The following is a 16,780-nucleotide window of genomic DNA, read 5'->3' on the forward strand; positions in this document are numbered from 1 at the left end:
GCACCTCTTCCCCACACCCATGCAGGGGCCCCGGTCTCCAAGGAGCCGGAGAAACCGGCGCGTTGCAAACGCCAGACTTGGCCTCAGCTCTCCTTAGACGCTCAAGGGGCTTTCGAGGAAAACTGGGTGGGGACACGCACTGCCCGCCCCGGCGGCGGAGCTGAGTAAGGTGACCACACCGGATGCTTTTCGCCTGGATCCGGCCGTCTGCCCCTCAATAACACCTCCCCAGGGCAACCCCACGACACACCGAGGGTCCTGTCCCTCCCATCCCTTCCAACACCACCCTGGAGTCTTTCAAGATATACATAAAAATATAACATACACACAACACACCAACACCAACACACACACACACACACACACACACACACACACGCACGCACACACGCACACAAACACACACACACACACACACACACACACACACACTCACCGGAAAAACAAAAATGGTTCCATTTGTTTGAAGCGGTCTTTGAGTTGGGAAGAGCAGGGTAAAGCTCACAGGGAGCCTGTGATGAGGCAGGTGAGGCAGGCGGGGCAGCTGGGGCTTCTTCTGGAGCTCAGAGCAGGCGGGGGAGTGAGGTGGAGACTCTGTGGGGTCCAGGAGTGGCTCGGAAGCGTGTGCTCGAGGGCTGCGCGGTAGGTGTGTGTGCCCGCGTGGTGGCGGCGGTGTGTGAGCTGGGCAGGACGGGAAGCAGCCAGGCTGAGCTATCCAGGCGCAGAGTTGGCGTCTTGTGTGAGACACGGTGGGCGGCAGTGGAGAGCGAGGCAATGGGAGAGCTGTGCAGACAGGGAGTGGCTCTGTTGTGATGGGTGGGGGCGTGAGAGCGGCAGGGGCGAGCAGAGGCGCGATGGCCCTGAACAAAAAGGAGGCGTGTGATTTGTTGGCGCCAAGGATCCCGCGCGTGAGATGGCAAGAGGAAAGAGAGGGCTTGGGGGAGGAGGCGAGGGTGCCGAGAGAAAGAAGAAAGGCTTCCCTGACCGGGAATCGAACCCGAGCCGCGGCGGTGAGAGCGCCGAATCCTAACCACTAGACCACCAGGGAGAGTCGCAGTCTCCCGACGGTCCCGACACTCGCATCCCGGAGCCAGGCTGACAGCCAGCCTCTAGGCCACAATGCCGGCCCGCCCACCCGGCGCGAGAGCCGATGGCCCCGCATTTACCGGCCTTACCACGATGCCGTTCGGGGCTCGCGGGCACCTGCGCCTACTCCTGCCCTGCCAGCTGCCCGTCCCCGCCTACCCTCTGGCGATTCGCCGCCCAGCTCGGCGCCTCCCCGCGGATTAGACGCCTGGCCCTGGCGGTTCTCCTCTCGCTAGACACACCCTCAAAACGTCTCGGCCCCCCTGCCTCCTCCCTTCCTTCGCTCAGTTCTGCGATCCGTCGGTCGGGCGGTCACCGGACGACCTGAGAGCGGTGCCAGACAGGGCCAGCCTCGGCCCTGGACCTTGGCAAAACACCGGCAGCTTGCGTTGGCCGGGAATCGAACCCGGGTCAACTGCTTGGAAGGCAGCTATGCTCACCACTATACCACCAACGCCGCACCGCCGGGACGGCACCCACACGACGCCGGGGACTGACACCCGGCAGTGGACAGCGGCGACGGCGACGTGCCCTACCACTCGGGGACCGCCCCGACGTCAAAGCCAAAGCCGGCGCGTGAGCCACCGCCAACCGGGGCTCCGCCGCTGCGCGCTGTTCCCCGCGGTCCCCGCCGCGCCTCCCGCACGCACACGCCGGGCCCTGGTGGGCGCTCTCGCCGCCACCTGACTGCAGCAGCAACCCGGCGCGCCGCCAGGGCCTCGGGGAAGAGCGAGCGTCCGGGAGCGCTCGGGCCGGGTCCCTACAAAGACTCGCCTGCGCAGGGGGGGCTCCGGACACGAGAGTCGCACCCGGGCGGCTCTGACACCCGTAGCCAGGTTGGGAGGGCGACCCGATCCCAGACGTCGGAGTGCTGGGCCAGGTGCCAGGTGCCAGGCAAGGGGCCCGGGGGTCCGCCGGCCGGAACGTGGGCGGCCGGATCCCGGCGCTCGGAAGGGGACCAAGGGCCAGCGCGACCGTGGGCGACGGTCTGGCTAAAAAGAAGGCACGTCTCCTCGTCGGGGAATCGAATCCCGGTGTCCCGCGTGACAGGCGGGGATACTCACCACTATACTAACGGGGAGGACCGCGACGACGTTCCCATCGCCACGCCGGGCCCTCTCCGTCGCTCCAGACAGGCCCTGAGCTCTCCCTCCCACCACGGCCGACCTCCGCACACAAACCCAAAGTTCCCGGGACGCCGCCACAATGCCCCTCGCACCGGGACCCGAACCCGCAACCCTGGGCGGTCGCCCCCTCGCCGCCCGGGCTGTTGAGCGGGGCTCTCCCAGGTGACAGCTTTCTGCAGCCCTCGCCCACGCCATCAGGAGAGGCTGCGCCGACTCCTGCGCGGCCCCGCGGCGGCTGGGCTGCTGGCCCGGACGCACCCCCACCGCACCCCCGGGACCTGCAGCGACTTTGGCGCCTAGGAGCGTCTCCACGGACCCCGGGCGAGGCCCGCAGCCTCAGCACCCGGAACGCCCACACCAGCTCGGGCGCCCCGTCGCTCCAGGTCCACTCGGCGCGCGCGTGGGCTCCGGCTGCCAGCCAGGCGAGCGGCCGCGCGAACAGACCCGCCGTCAGGATGGCCGAGCGGTCTAAGGCGCTGCGTTCAGGTCGCAGTCTCCCCTGGAGGCGTGGGTTCGAATCCCACTCCTGACATGCTCATCTTTTGGCCACAACACCCGGGGAGAAAGAGAGAGAGAGAGAGAGAGAGAGAGAGAGAGAGAGAGAGAGAGAGAGAGAGAGAGAGAGAGAGAGAGAGAGAGAGAGATCGCAGCTCGCGCCTCCTTGCACAAGCCCTCCAGCGCCGCCGCTCCCTTCGGACCCGAAACCTTCGCGCCCACACCTGTGCCTAGACGAGCGCCCTCCTCTCAGCTGCCACCAACTCCTGGAGGAGAGCGGATGGGGAGCGTGCAGGAGCAAGTGAGGCGGCCGCTCCTGAGCTCCCAGGCAGCCCAGCCAGCCAGCCAGCCAGCCAGCCTGCCTGCCTGCCCGGTGCCATTTTTTGCCAACACAGGACTTGGTCCACCCCCATCCGACCCCCGGAACTCTTCGCCCAGCCCTCACGCCCGCCAGCCCTTTCGGGCCCATTCCATTTCCTCCTGCTGCCGCGGGAGACGCCCACCGCACCCATCTTGGTGGTCTGAGGTGGTCGGGGATTCTCGTGTGCGGAGGTGCCCTTTCCCTGCCAACGCCTGCCAGACGCTTGGTGCACTCACAGCCACGCGCCCGCTCCGTCGGCCAGCAGGGGCAGGGCTGACGTGGGGCCTAGGCGTCCGTCAGGGGGGGCGCGCTTGAGCCCCAGAGCCTCAGTCTGGACCGGGAACTCTCGTGGCCGTGGCCGTGGCGCTCCCCTGGCCGGTCCAGCCAGCCAGGGCCCAGGATCCAGCTGATGCAGGGACTGTCGGGGAGCAGAGGCTGTGGGAGCAGTCGGGGAATTTTGTTGGCCATGGCATGGGTGGTTCAGTGGTAGAATTCTCGCCTGCCACGCGGGAGGCCCGGGTTCGATTCCCGGCCCATGCAGAGTCCAGTCCCTTTTGGTCCTCAGCCACATGTCCAGTGTCCCGGCGGGCCGGCAGTCCTTCCTAGTCCCAGTCCAAGCTGCGCGCGCTGTGCACACGACACAAGGACTCTTGGACAGCGCCAGTGCCAGCTGCGCTCCAGTGAGCCAGCGCCTACCCACTAACCTGGTCGCTTCTCCTCAACTCAGCCAGCCAGACCCAACTGCAAGGACACTGCATCCATCACTCACTTCCTTGCCACTTCAAAGCACCTGCCATACCTAGCCTCTCCTCTGCACACTGGTGCCAGCAGCCAGCGCCTCCGTGGTTCTTAGACCACGCCCCCGACACCACCCACACCCCACACCTCCAGCCTCCCACCCCACACTACCGGCTCCACACAGCCTGCCTCTCTCACGATGGAGACTTACCTGGCGGACCTCTCTTGCTGGGGGTCCAAATCGCGTCCCTGATTCTGGACCTTCTTGTGCCTCCTTTGCTGAGGAGGGACAACTCCGGTAGGGACCAGGATGCCTTATTTCCCCTAGCGCATTGCCCACAGCAACTCTTCTAGACCCTTGAGTGCATCCCAGCTCCCGAGACTCGGCAGGGCTGGAGGTGTTTCCTCGCGCCCTCTTCCACCATGTGGAGGTGGAGAAATCCACCGCTCCTGCGTCTCACTCGGCCCAGAGCCCACCCACACCCTTGGTCAACCACAGAGTCTTTGGCCCTACAGGACACTACTCCCTCCCTGCTGAGATCTCTCTGTCTCTCTGTTTCTCTATCTCTGTCTGTCTGTCTGTCTCTTTCTATGTTACACACACACACAAACACACACACACACACACACACACAGAGAGAGAGAGAGAGAGAGAGAGAGAGAGAGAGAGAGAGAGAGAGAGATGGGGGAGAGGGAGACGGAGAGGGAGAGTAGAGAGAGAGACAGAGACAGAGAGACAGATAGAAGTCTAGGCACAGGCCGGAGAGGCACAAACACAGATCACTCAATCTTAGTTCCTTCTGTGCCACCGCAAAGCCCTTGCTGGCAGGTCAGGGCAATGCTCCCTGGTTTTCTGAGACCTGGGCTAGTCCAGGTGACCTATTGGCCAGTGTGTGTGCCCTGCATCCTCACCACCCCGCCCGCCCCATTGACCGTCCAGGCTGACAGTCCATCCTCTCCAGCGAGCTCAGTGTGTCCACACACTCTGCGCTTCACACCTTCTCCAGCCTCCCATCCGCTGGACCATGAGTCCCATCCTGCAGTCCAACTCTCCTCTTTGCTCCGGAAGACGGTGGCTTTCACGAAGGAAAGCCTTAACCCATCTGGAACCGGACCCATCCACAGCACACTGGCCAGAGAAAGGTCCTGTCTAACCACAGGCAACTGGCTGGCCTCTGCTGCCTGTTAAGTCCCTGACCTGCCTGCTCTCTGTCTTCAACAGAGGCCAGTGGGAGTGGTCGGGACTCCCCCAGCTTTTTAGTAAAGAGAGTGCAGAAACAGAACCAAGTGGGGCTAGTCACTTGACATTGGTCTGCAATCAGAACAGAAACTAGATCGCATATCAAGAGCAGGGGAGACCGGATGTTGGGACTAGGACATGCAGTTCTTAACTCTGGCAATGATGTCGGCCACTCCTGCTGCGGCTACTTCTTCTTCTTCTTCTTCTTCTTCTTCTTCTTCTTCTTCTTCTTCTTCTTCTTCTTCTTCTTCTTTCTCCTCCTCCTCTCTTCCTCCTTTTCCTTCTCCTCCTCCTCCTCCTCCTCCTTCTCTTCTAATTCTCCTGCTTCCTCTTCTACTGCTACTACAAATACCACGATTAGGTTTCTCATTTTACTTCTCACTTTCCTCTCCCTCCTTTTCCTTCTCCTCCTCCTACCTCTTTTAATCCTTCTTCTTCTTCTTCTTCTTCTTCTTCTTCTTCTTCTTCTTCTTCTTCTTTTTTCTTCTTCTTCTGCTGCTGCTGGTGGTGATGCTCAGGGATGTAGGAATGAGAGGGAGTTGGAAAGGAGCAGGAACAGAAACAGCCCAATCTCTGCCATCAGGCTCCTAGAACCATCTCCTGGGGCTCCTGCCCCTTTCGTTCTGAGTAGGGACCAGGATCATGTTTTCAGTTGAGCTTGTTACTGTTGTGATCAAATGTGTGACTGAAAGCAACCTTGGGGTGAGAAGGTTTGATTTCTTCTTTCAACTGCTTAGCACCACAGTGGTGGGAGTGTGGATGGGTGGGGGAGTTGGGGAGGGCTGGGTTAATGGGGCTTAGGTGGTCAGAGTCGGGTCTTGGGGGTGGTGTGGTGAGGGGAGAGACCTAGAGGCAGGAAGTGATGCAGAGGACCTGCATGAGGGCTGCCTACCGGCTTGCTCAGCCTGCTCTCTTATCCCACACAGGACCATCTGCCCAGGGATTGGCACTGACCACTCACCCACCTCCTCTCTTCACGTGCCCTCCCACATCCGTCGTGAATCCAACAATAACCTACAAACTTGGCTGAAGGCCCGGCTCAGGGAAGACTCTTCTCGATTCCCATTCGCTCTTCTCAGAGGAGTCCAGGTTTTTGTCAAGTTCACCAGAACCAACCAACATCGTTGACCCTTTGTCAACCTGACACACAACTAGGTCCCTTATTGAGCCATAACCTTTCCTTTCTTGTTCATTCCTCAGAGCTCATTTTAATCTCAACACCACCATGTAAAACATCAAGAACTGTCGTGGTTTTTGTTTTTGTTTGTTTGTTTGTTTTCATAATATTTTACTCTTGGGAGCCCGCAACCCAGCACTCAAATAAATACACAGAGACTTATTCCTACTTATAATTGCCCGGGCTTAACTTGACTCTTTTCTGGCCATCTTTTCTTAACTTTAATCATCCCATTTAATTTTGTCCCCCCCCCCCGAACTTTTACCTTTCTCTATCCTGTATGCTTTTCTTTGCTTTGATTGAGCGGCTGGCTGAATGCTTGTGTGGCTGGACTCTGGCATCCTCTTTCCCTCTCCTTTTCTCTGATACTCTCCTTACTTCTGCTCCTATTTATTCCCCCTGCCTGGCAGCCCTGCTCAGCTCTCTCCATCCTAACTCTTGGCCGTTCAGCCCTTTCTTAGACCAAGAAGGTGTTTGAGGCAGTCAAAATAACACAGCTTCACAGAGTCAGACAACTGCAACATCAAAGAGTGCCATCCTTCTTTGCATCATTAAGCAAACATTCCACATCATAATCGAATGGAACACATCTACAGCAAATATGCCGCAACCGAGAACTTCATAGGTGCCACAGTCTTTTTCAAGGCAGAGGTTCAACGTTCAGTGTTCTTAAAACACACAGAGTTTGGTTGTTGTTATTGCTTTGTTTTGATTTTTTTCCTTGTTTTGTTTTGTTTGAAGTTAAAGGCACTTGTGCACGGAGAAGAAAGAATCCGGGCACGATCATTATCCTGGGAAAGCAAAACCGAAGTCCAACACTGTCACAAGCCCAGCGTCTGGCCTCTCCTGTTCACTGGCTCTCTTGTGGGTCCAGAGGGGGAGGACGGTCACCCTCCCTCAGCTCTGCCATTCACAGCACCTGCAGCTGCTCTCCCAGGCCTAGATGGGCTCCACTCTGAGGCCACTGCTCCCCTTTGGTGGCTGTCCGGGGGTACCCGCCTCTCCAAGACCCCCGCCTTCGCCGGTGACCGCCTGCCTCTGCTGGGCTCTCTTCGGGGGCTCTCTGAGCATGCCATGTGGAAATGCCAGGCCTCGGCTGTTCCCCACGTTCCACCCCTTCCGGTCGCAGTGGGGTTCACCTGAGACTGCACCTTTGCTCATGTCCCCTCTCAGCCTCTCCCTGGGCACTCCAGAGCCAACGCCCACCCCCAGCCTCCGCTGCTCTCTGGTATCCATCCTTCCACACCTTCAATGCCATCACCACATAGGCGAGTCCTACACGTTTTCAAATTGGTGGCTGGCATGGGGTTCAGCCTCTGCATGCTGAACTTCAGGAAGTCCCCGCCCCCCGGGGGGAGGGAAGGGGGTTGCGGAGGAAGGTTTCACCTCCGCGGGGACGCTGCTGTCTTCTTAATCACAGCTGGCTTCTCAGCTCCAGTGGAGCTGACATTCCCTTCCAAGATGTCCCAGAGGAGCACAGCCAGCTTGGAGCAGTCAGCTGCTTTGCCCGCCTGCCCACAGTTCAAGGGCCTTTCCCAATCCTGGGGAAGGCCAGGTGATGGGGTCTGTCACAGCAAGACTCCACTCCAGGAACCAGGTTCCTCCGGAGTTAGGGTTTGTATTATCGCGATCAAACACCGTGACTCAAAGTCACTTGGGCGGAGAAGAGTTCGTTTCACCCTAAGGCTCCTAATTCCCTCCCAGAGGGAAGCCAGGGTAGGATCCCAGAGGCAGGAACTGCTGTAGCAGGTGTCTGTGGGAGAGTGCTCCCTACCGGCTTGCTCAGCCAGCTGTCCTACACAGCTCAGGATTGCCTGCCCAGGGGTGGGAAGGCCACAACTCGCCACTCCCTCATCCTGTGCCTCCTCCCTTCCCCGCACCCCAGCACCATGCCTACTTATGTCCTCTGGGCTGTCCCACATCCATCACTCCTGGCAGGCACACGCTATAGAGACGTTTTCTCACGCTACAGTCCCTCTTCCCAGAGGTGTCGCGTTGCCCAAAGCCAGCTAGCACAGAGTCAGACATCCCTGCATCCCTGCGGTTGGCATTCCACGGACAGCTAGAGAAGGATTGCCCCGTGCCTGCCCTCCATCTCCCCGCGCCGGTCCCCCAGGCCTTCTCTCCGAGTCCCACGGGTGGCCAGGGGGCGGCCGGACAGACCCTTCCCAGATGCCGCTTCACACTGGTGTCTCCAGGCGCCCGGGACTGGGATGGCTTCTGGGACAGGGGAGGGCTGGAGTCCGGTGGGGAAAAGGCTCTGTCTGGGCTCCCCCAGGATCGACTGTCATCTCCCACTATGCCTGCCATCCGGGCGGAGTTCAATCCAGCCGTCAGTACTCAAGGATCTGACTCTGGGCCTCGGACTTGCTGGCACGATCAGGACCGAGGGGACCCACCCGGCGCTGGACCCAAACAGGTGGACCGACGTTCCGCTACAATTTTCCAACTCAAACCTGCGCCTGCACCTCTTCCCCACACCCATGCAGGGGCCCCGGTCTCCAAGGAGCCGGAGAAACCGGCGCGTTGCAAACGCCAGACTTGGCCTCAGCTCTCCTTAGATGCTCAAGGGGCTTTCTGAGGAAAACTGGGTGGGACACGCACTGCCCGCCCCGGCGGCGGAGCTGAGTAAGGTGACCACACCGGATGCTTTTCGCCTGGATCCGGCCGTCTGCCCCTCAATAACACCTCCCCAGGGCAACCCCACGACACACCGAGGGTCCTGTCCCTCCCATCCCTTCCAACACCACCCTGGAGTCTTTCAAGATATACATAAAAATATAACATACACACAACACACCAACACCAACACACACACACACACACACACACACACACGCACGCACACACGCACACAAACACACACACACACACACACACACACACACACACTCACCGGAAAAACAAAAATGGTTCCATTTGTTTGAAGCGGTCTTTGAGTTGGGAAGAGCAGGGTAAAGCTCACAGGGAGCCTGTGATGAGGCAGGTGAGGCAGGCGGGGCAGCTGGGGCTTCTTCTGGATCTCAGAGCAGGCGGGGGAGTGAGGTGGAGACTCTGTGGGGTCCAGGAGTGGCTCGGAAGCGTGTGCTCGAGGGCTGCGCGGTAGGTGTGTGTGCCCGCGTGGTGGCGGCGGTGTGTGAGCTGGGCAGGACGGGAAGCAGCCAGGCTGAGCTATCCAGGCGCAGAGTTGGCGTCTTGTGTGAGACACGGTGGGCGGCAGTGGAGAGCGAGGCAATGGGAGAGCTGTGCAGACAGGGAGTGGCTCTGTTGTGATGGGTGGGGGCGTGAGAGCGGCAGGGGCGAGCAGAGGCGCGATGGCCCTGAACAAAAAGGAGGCGTGTGATTTGTTGGCGCCAAGGATCCCGCGCGTGAGATGGCAAGAGGAAAGAGAGGGCTTGGGGGAGGAGGCGAGGGTGCCGAGAGAAAGAAGAAAGGCTTCCCTGACCGGGAATCGAACCGAGCCGCGGCGGTGAGAGCGCCGAATCCTAACCACTAGACCACCAGGGAGAGTCGCAGTCTCCCGACGGTCCCGACACTCGCATCCCGGAGCCAGGCTGACAGCCAGCCTCTAGGCCACAATGCCGGCCCGCCCACCCGGCGCGAGAGCCGATGGCCCCGCATTTACCGGCCTTACCACGATGCCGTTCGGGGCTCGCGGGCACCTGCGCCTACTCCTGCCCTGCCAGCTGCCCGTCCCCGCCTACCCTCTGGCGATTCGCCGCCCAGCTCGGCGCCTCCCCGCGGATTAGACGCCTGGCCCTGGCGGTTCTCCTCTCGCTAGACACACCCTCAAAACGTCTCGGCCCCCCTGCCTCCTCCCTTCCTTCGCTCAGTTCTGCGATCCGTCGGTCGGGCGGTCACCGGACGACCTGAGAGCGGTGCCAGACAGGGCCAGCCTCGCCCTGGACCTTGGCAAAACACCGGCAGCTTGCGTTGGCCGGGAATCGAAACCCGGGTCAACTGCTTGGAAGGCAGCTATGCTCACCACTATACCACCAACGCCGCACCGCCGGGACGGCACCCACACGACGCCGGGGACTGACACCCGGCAGTGGACAGCGGCGACGGCGACGTGCCCTACCACTCGGGGACCGCCCCGACGTCAAAGCCAAAGCCGGCGCGTGAGCCACCGCCAACCGGGGCTCCGCCGCTGCGCGCTGTTCCCCGCGGTCCCCGCCGCGCCTCCCGCACGCACACGCCGGGCCCTGGTGGGCGCTCTCGCCGCCACCTGACTGCAGCAGCAACCCGGCGCGCCGCCAGGGCCTCGGGGAAGAGCGAGCGTCCGGGAGCGCTCGGGCCGGGTCCCTACAAAGACTCGCCTGCGCAGGGGGGTCCGGACACGAGAGTCGCACCCGGGCGGCTCTGACACCCGTAGCCAGGTTGGGAGGGCGACCCGATCCCAGACGTCGGAGTGCTGGGCCAGGTGCCAGGTGCCAGGCAAGGGGCCCGGGGGTCCGCCGGCCGGAACGTGGCGGCCGGATCCCGGCGCTCGGAAGGGACCAAGGGCCAGCGCGACCGTGGGCGACGGTCTGGCTAAAAAGAAGGCACGTCTCCTCGTCGGGGAAATCGAATCCCGGTGTCCCGCGTGACAGGCGGGGATACTCACCACTATACTAACGGGGAGGACCGCGACGACGTTCCATCGCCACGCCGGGCCCTCTCCGTCGCTCCAGACAGGCCCTGAGCTCTCCCTCCCACCACGGCCGACCTCCGCACACAAAACCCAAAGTTCCCGGGACGCCGCCACAATGCCCCTCGCACCGGGACCCGAACCCGCAACCCTGGGCGGTCGCCCCCTCGCCGCCCGGGCTGTTGAGCGGGGCTCTCCCAGGTGACAGCTTTCTGCAGCCCTCGCCCACGCCATCAGGAGAGGCTGCGCCGACTCCTGCGCGGCCCCGCGGCGGCTGGGCTGCTGGCCCGGACGCACCCCCACCGCACCCCCGGGACCTGCAGCGACTTTGGCGCCTAGGAGCGTCTCCACGGACCCCGGGCGAGGCCCGCAGCCTCAGCACCCGGAACGCCCACACCAGCTCGGGCGCCCCGTCGCTCCAGGTCCACTCGGCGCGCGCGTGGGCTCCGGCTGCCAGCCAGGCGAGCGGCCGCGCGAACAGACCCGCCGTCAGGATGGCCGAGCGGTCTAAGGCGCTGCGTTCAGGTCGCAGTCTCCCCTGGAGGCGTGGGTTCGAATCCCACTCCTGACATGCTCATCTTTTGGCCACAACACCCGGGGAGAAGAGAGAGAGAGAGAGAGAGAGAGAGAGAGAGAGAGAGAGAGAGAGAGAGAGAGAGAGAGAGAGAGAGAGAGAGATCGCAGCTCGCGCCTCCTTGCACAAGCCCTCCAGCGCCGCCGCTCCCTTCGGACCCGAAACCTTCGCGCCCACACCTGTGCCTAGACGAGCGCCCTCCTCTCAGCTGCCACCAACTCCTGGAGGAGAGCGGATGGGGAGCGTGCAGGAGCAAGTGAGGCGGCCGCTCCTGAGCTCCCAGCAGCCCAGCCAGCCAGCCAGCCAGCCAGCCTGCCTGCCTGCCCGGTGCCATTTTTTGCCAACACAGGACTTGGTCCACCCCCATCCGACCCCCGGAACTCTTCGCCCAGCCCTCACGCCCGCCAGCCCTTTCGGGCCCATTCCATTTCCTCCTGCTGCCGCGGGAGACGCCCACCGCACCCATCTTGGTGGTCTGAGGTGGTCGGGGATTCTCGTGTGCGGAGGTGCCCTTTCCCTGCCAACGCCTGCCAGACGCTTGGTGCACTCACAGCCACGCGCCCGCTCCGTCGGCCAGCAGGGGCAGGGCTGACGTGGGGCCTAGGCGTCCGTCAGGGGGGGCGCGCTTGAGCCCCAGAGCCTCAGTCTGGACCGGGAACTCTCGTGGCCGTGGCCGTGGCGCTCCCCTGGCCGGTCCAGCCAGCCAGGGCCCAGGATCCAGCTGATGCAGGGACTGTCGGGGAGCAGAGGCTGTGGGAGCAGTCGGGGAATTTTGTTGGCCATGGCATGGGTGGTTCAGTGGTAGAATTCTCGCCTGCCACGCGGGAGGCCCGGGTTCGATTCCCGGCCCATGCAGAGTCCAGTCCCTTTTGGTCCTCAGCCACATGTCCAGTGTCCCGGCGGGCCGGCAGTCCTTCCTAGTCCAGTCCAAGCTGCGCGCGCTGTGCACACGACACAAGGACTCTTGGACAGCGCCAGTGCCAGCTGCGCTCCAGTGAGCCAGCGCCTACCCACTAACCTGGTCGCTTCTCCTCAACTCAGCCAGCCAGACCCAACTGCAAGGACACTGCATCCATCACTCACTTCCTTGCCACTTCAAAGCACCTGCCATACCTAGCCTCTCCTCTGCACACTGGTGCCAGCAGCCAGCGCCTCCGTGGTTCTTAGACCACGCCCCCGACACCACCCACACCCACACCTCCAGCCTCCCACCCCACACTACCGGCTCCACACAGCCTGCCTCTCTCACGATGGAGACTTACCTGGCGGACCTCTCTTGCTGGGGGTCCAAATCGCGTCCCTGATTCTGGACCTTCTTGTGCCTCCTTTGCTGCGGAGGGAGGGACAACTCCGGTAGGGACCAGGATGCCTTATTTCCCTAGCGCATTGCCCACAGCAACTCTTCAGACCCTTGAGTGCATCCCAGCTCCCGAGACTCGGCAGGGCTGGAGGTGTTTCCTCGCGCCCTCTTCCACCATGTGGAGGTGGAGAAATCCACCGCTCCTGCGTCTCACTCGGCCCAGAGCCCACCCACACCCTTGGTCAACCACAGAGTCTTTGGCCCTACAGGACACTACTCCCTCCCTGCTGAGATCTCTCTGTCTCTCTGTTTCTCTATCTCTGTCTGTCTGTCTGTCTCTTTCTATGTTACACACACACACAAACACACACACACACACACACACACAGAGAGAGAGAGAGAGAGAGAGAGAGAGAGAGAGAGAGAGAGAGAGAGAGAGAGAGAGAGATGGGGAGAGGGAGACGGAGAGGGAGAGTAGAGAGAGAGACAGAGACAGAGAGACAGATAGAAGTCTAGGCACAGGCCGGAGAGGCACAAACACAGATCACTCAATCTTAGTTCCTTCTGTGCCACCGCAAAGCCCTTGCTGCAGGTCAGGGCAATGCTCCCTGGTTTTCTGAGACCTGGGCTAGTCCAGGTGACCTATTGGCCAGTGTGTGTGCCCTGCATCCTCACCACCCCGCCCGCCCCATTGACCGTCCAGGCTGACAGTCCATCCTCTCCAGCGAGCTCAGTGTGTCCACACACTCTGCGCTTCACACTTCTCCAGCCTCCCATCCGCTGGACCATGAGTCCCATCCCTGCAGTCCAACTCTCCTCTTTGCTCCGGAAGACGGTGGCTTTCACGAAGGAAAGCCTTAACCCATCTGGAACCGGACCCATCCACAGCACACTGGCCAGAGAAAGGTCCTGTCTAACCACAGGCAACTGGCTGGCCTCTGCTGCCTGTTAAGTCCCTGACCTGCCTGCTCTCTGTCTTCAACAGAGGCCAGTGGGAGTGGTCGGGACTCCCCCAGCTTTTTAGTAAAGAGAGTGCAGAAACAGAACCAAGTGGGGCTAGTCACTTGACATTGGTCTGCAATCAGAACAGAAACTAGATCGCATATCAAGAGCAGGGGAGACCGGATGTTGGGACTAGGACATGCAGTTCTTAACTCTGGCAATGATGTCGGCCACTCCTGCTGCGGCTACTTCTTCTTCTTCTTCTTCTTCTTCTTCTTCTTCTTCTTCTTCTTCTTCTTCTTCTTCTTCTTCTTCTTTCTCCTCCTCCTCTCTTCCTCCTTTTCCTTCTCCTCCTCCTCCTCCTCCTCCTCCTTCTCTTCTAATTCTCCTGCTTCCTCTTCTACTGCTACTACAAATACCACGATTAGTTTCTCATTTTACTTCTCACTTTCCTCTCCCTCCTTTTTCCTTCTCCTCCTCCTACCTCTTTTTAATCCTTTCTTCTTCTTCTTCTTTCTTCTTCTTCTTTCTTCTTCTTCTTCTTTTTCTTCTTCTTCTGCTGCTGCTGGTGGTGATGCTCAGGGATGTAGGAATGAGAGGGAGTTGGAAAGGAGCAGGAACAGAAACAGCCCAATCTCTGCCATCAGGCTCCTAGAACCATCTCCTGGGGCTCCTGCCCCTTTCGTTCTGAGTAGGGACCAGGATCATGTTTTCAGTTGAGCTTGTTACTGTTGTGATCAAATGTGTGACTGAAAGCAACCTTGGGGTGAGAAGGTTTGATTTCTTCTTTCAACTGCTTAGCACCACAGTGGTGGGGAGTGTGGATGGGTGGGGGAGTTGGGGAGGGCTGGGTTAATGGGGCTTAGGTGGTCAGAGTCGGGTCTTGGGGGTGGTGTGGTGAGGGAGAGACCTAGAGGCAGGAAGTGATGCAGAGGACCTGCATGAGGGCTGCCTAACCGGCTTGCTCAGCCTGCTCTCTTATCCCACACAGGACCATCTGCCCAGGGATTGGCACTGACCACTCACCCACCTCCTCTCTTCACGTGCCCTCCCACATCCGTCGTGAATCCAACAATAACCTACAAACTTGGCTGAAGCCCGGCTCAGGGAAGACTCTTCTCGATTCCCATTCGCTCTTCTCAGAGGAGTCCAGGTTTTTGTCAAGTTCACCAGAACCAACCAACATCGTTGACCCTTTGTCAACCTGACACACAACTAGGTCCCTTATTGAGCCATAACCTTTCCTTTCTTGTTCATTCCTCAGAGCTCATTTAATCTCAACACCACATGTAAAACATCAAGAACTGTCGTGGTTTTTGTTTTTGTTTGTTTTGTTTGTTTTCATAATATTTTTACTCTATGGAGCCCGCAACCCAGCACTCAAATAAATACACAGAGACTTATTCTACTTATAATTGCCCCGGGCTTAACTTGACTCTTTTCTGGCATCTTTTCTTAACTTTAATCATCCCATTTAATTTTGTCCCCCCCCCCGAACTTTTACCTTTCTCTATCCTGTATGCTTTTCTTTGCTTTGATTGAGCGGCTGGCTGAATTGCTTGTGTGGCTGGACTCTGGCATCCTCTTTCCCTCTCCTTTTCTCTGATACTCTCCTTACTTCTGCTCCTATTTATTCCCCCTGCCTGGCAGCCCTGCTCAGCTCTCTCCATCCTAACTCTTGGCCGTTCAGCCTTTCTTAGACCAAGAAGGTGTTTGAGGCAGTCAAAATAACACAGCTTCACAGAGTCAGACAACTGCAACATCAAAGAGTGCCATCCTTCTTTGCATCATTAAGCAAACATTCCACATCATAATCGAATGGAACACATCTACAGCAAATATGCCGCAACGAGAACTTCATAGGTGCCACAGTCTTTTTCAAGGCAGAGGTTCAACGTTCAGTGTTCTTAAAACACACAGAGTTTTGGTTGTTGTTATTGCTTTGTTTTGATTTTTTTCCTTGTTTTGTTTTGTTTGAAGTTAAAGGCACTTGTGCAGCGGAGAAGAAAGAATCCGGGCACGATCATTATCCTGGGAAAGCAAAACCGAAGTCCAACACTGTCACAAGCCCAGCGTCTGGCCTCTCCTGTTCACTGGCTCTCTTGTGGGTCCAGAGGGGGAGGACGGTCACCCTCCTCAGCTCTGCCATTCACAGCACCTGCAGCTGCTCTCCCAGGCCTAGATGGGCTCCACTCTGAGGCACTGCTCCCCTTTGGTGGCTGTCCGGGGGTACCCGCCTCTCCAAGACCCCCGCCTTCGCCGGTGACCGCCTGCCTCTGCTGGGCTCTCTTCGGGGCTCTCTGAGCATGCCATGTGGAAATGCCAGGCCTCGGCTGTTCCCCCACGTTCCACCCCTTCCGGTCGCAGTGGGGTTCACCTGAGACTGCACCTTTGCTCATGTCCCCTCTCAGCCTCTCCCTGGGCACTCCAGAGCCAACGCCACCCCCAGCCTCCGCTGCTCTCTGGTATCCATCCTTCCACACCTTCAATGCCATCACCACATAGGCGAGTCCTACACGTTTTCAAATTGGTGGCTGGCATGGGGTTCAGCCCTCTGCATGCTGAACTTCAGGAAGTCCCCGCCCCCGGGGGGAGGGAAGGGGGTTGCGGAGGAAGGTTTCACCTCCGCGGGGACGCTGCTGTCTTCTTAATCACAGCTGGCTTCTCAGCTCCAGTGGAGCTGACATTCCCTTCCAAGATGTCCCAGAGGAGCACAGCCAGCTTGGAGCAGTCAGCTGCTTTGCCCGCCTGCCCACAGTTCAAGGGCCTTTCCCAATCCTGGGGAAGGCCAGGTGATGGGGTCTGTCCACAGCAAGACTCCACTCCAGGAACCAGGTTCCTCCGGAGTTAGGGTTTGTATTATCGCGATCAAACACCGTGACTCAAAGTCACTTGGCGGAGAAGAGTTCGTTTCACCCTAAGGCTCCTAATCCCTCCCAGAGGGAAGCCAGGGTAGGATCCCAGAGGCAGGAACTGCTGTAGCAGGTGTCTGTGGAGAGTGCTCCCTACCGGCTTGCTCAGCCAGCTGTCCTACACAGCTCAGGATTGCCTGCCCAGGGTGGGAAGGGCCACAACTCGCCACTCCCTCATCCTGTGCCTCCTCCTTCCCC

General features: G+C 59.7%; 7 non-coding genes across 7 annotated transcripts; 4 read left to right on the forward strand and 3 right to left on the reverse strand.

The window, feature by feature from the left end:
* Window positions 1–976: 976 nt before the first annotated feature.
* On the reverse strand, window positions 977–1,048 carry Trnae-cuc. The gene has a single exon. It is a non-coding gene; the product is annotated as a tRNA-Glu (tRNA).
* A 423-nt stretch (window positions 1,049–1,471) lies between these two features.
* Trnag-ucc lies at window positions 1,472–1,543 on the reverse strand. The gene has a single exon. It is a non-coding gene; the product is annotated as a tRNA-Gly (tRNA).
* A 1,119-nt stretch (window positions 1,544–2,662) lies between these two features.
* Window positions 2,663–2,745, forward strand: Trnal-cag. The gene has a single exon. It is a non-coding gene; the product is annotated as a tRNA-Leu (tRNA).
* A 793-nt stretch (window positions 2,746–3,538) lies between these two features.
* Trnag-gcc lies at window positions 3,539–3,609 on the forward strand. The gene has a single exon. It is a non-coding gene; the product is annotated as a tRNA-Gly (tRNA).
* Window positions 3,610–10,153: 6,544 nt separating this feature from the next.
* Trnag-ucc lies at window positions 10,154–10,226 on the reverse strand. The gene has a single exon. It is a non-coding gene; the product is annotated as a tRNA-Gly (tRNA).
* Window positions 10,227–11,342: 1,116 nt separating this feature from the next.
* Window positions 11,343–11,425, forward strand: Trnal-cag. Its single transcript has one exon. It is a non-coding gene; the product is annotated as a tRNA-Leu (tRNA).
* Window positions 11,426–12,212: 787 nt separating this feature from the next.
* Window positions 12,213–12,283, forward strand: Trnag-gcc. The gene has a single exon. It is a non-coding gene; the product is annotated as a tRNA-Gly (tRNA).
* Window positions 12,284–16,780: the final 4,497 nt, after the last annotated feature.

The sequence above is a fragment of the Peromyscus leucopus genome, chromosome 15 (genome assembly GCF_004664715.2).
Source record: "Peromyscus leucopus breed LL Stock chromosome 15, UCI_PerLeu_2.1, whole genome shotgun sequence".
NCBI classification, from domain to species: Eukaryota; Metazoa; Chordata; class Mammalia; order Rodentia; family Cricetidae; genus Peromyscus; species Peromyscus leucopus.